Raw genomic sequence first — 1,249 nt, 5'->3', positions numbered from 1 at the left:
CCTACTCCCCAGGACTTAATGGCAAAATTTAACTTCTAGGATGTCAGGACATAGCACACCGTGGGAGTCTTACTGTTCTCACTTCTTTGGGTAAACACTCCCACTCACCAGGTTCGGCCTGGGAGACCTAAATTATCACGTCGGTCCACCAACAGTAACCTGCTCTGATCTCCCAAGATTCCCCTCAAAGAAAATAGACACTCACGATGTTTAGACTTCTCACCCTTTAACAGAAATCTGATTGTGTTGGCCGTATGTTGGAAAAAATAGAAACAGCCCATGAAGAGAAAATAGGGGAAATACACTAGAATTTTTCCAGACTAAGGCCAAAGGCAATGATTAAGTAAGGAAGGGTTTTTATTATCATTTTGCAAAAAACATACACCTTTGCAGGAGATCGAAAACATTTGGATAAATGCCTGTCACTTGAAGTAGCTACTGGGAAGTAAATCCTCCTACTCAATAAATTAAAATATCGTTTTTTTTTCTCTTATCTTACCACACCTGGTGGGGCTTATTTTCCTCTGAGAGGGCCTTAAACCCTAAGGGCTCAGAGTTTAACAGATCGTTACTGATGCCTTTCTTTAGCGGCCTCCACGTAGAGTCAATCATTTCCTCTGGGGGCCGGACCACGCCCATTCCTCAGACCGAGCCTCCTCAAATCGCCCCGCCCACCCTTCTCCTGGCTCCGCCCCAAGCCCCGCAGTAGAAGATTCTCATTGGTGGAGAAGTTGTTCTGGTCCCACCCCGGAGGGCGGCGATAGGCTGAACTGGCGTGGGGCGGTGGTGGTTGGTTGCCCGCCGACGGGTCTCTCTTCTTGCCTGTCAGAGTGGCTGGAGGCAGTGGCGGCTCTCGCGGCTGGGTTGTCAGTCAGTGAGAGGAGGGGGAAGATGGCTCGCCGGGACCCGTTCTGCTAGGAGGAAGGGGGGCAGGTGGTGTTTTACTCTGGAGGAAGCACAGCCGCCGCCGTCGTGGTGGCTGCAAGGCGCTCAGGTCGAGGTTCCGCGGTGGAGCTCCCGTAGCCGCTCTGGTGAGTCTGGGGGAGCGACCCGCGCCGGGCCCCCAGGGCGGCCGGAGACGGAGAACTTTTTGTCAGGGAGGAGCCGGGGCGAGGCGGCGGCGGCGGCGGGGAGGGGACGGGACTTTGTCCCCGGCCGCGGCTTCGTTGGGGGTAACGGCTCCTGCGCGAGGCTCGGCGGGTGGGCGCGAGGCGGCGCCTGCTCGCCCCGAAGTTGGGCGCAGCCCGCC

General features: G+C 56.0%; 1 protein-coding gene across 2 annotated transcripts in view; it reads left to right on the top strand.

Moving 5' to 3' along the window:
- Window positions 1-356: 356 nt before the first annotated feature.
- The window catches only part of Fam126a (family with sequence similarity 126, member A), a 67,753-nt gene continuing 66,860 nt past the window's right edge, over window positions 357-1,249 (top strand). Inside the window, exon 1 of one of the 2 annotated variants that reach the window (XM_005377389.1) lies at window positions 357-1,031. The gene's annotated coding sequence lies outside the window, so the exon portion shown is untranslated. The remainder of the gene's footprint in view (window positions 1,032-1,249) is intronic. The other variant, XM_005377384.2, reaches the window with a different exon arrangement.

Source organism: Chinchilla lanigera, unplaced genomic scaffold, assembly GCF_000276665.1.
Source record: "Chinchilla lanigera isolate Chin_1 unplaced genomic scaffold, ChiLan1.0 scaffold00009, whole genome shotgun sequence".
In the NCBI taxonomy this organism is placed as follows: Eukaryota; Metazoa; Chordata; class Mammalia; order Rodentia; family Chinchillidae; genus Chinchilla; species Chinchilla lanigera.
This window is presented reverse-complemented; position numbering and strand designations above follow the sequence as displayed.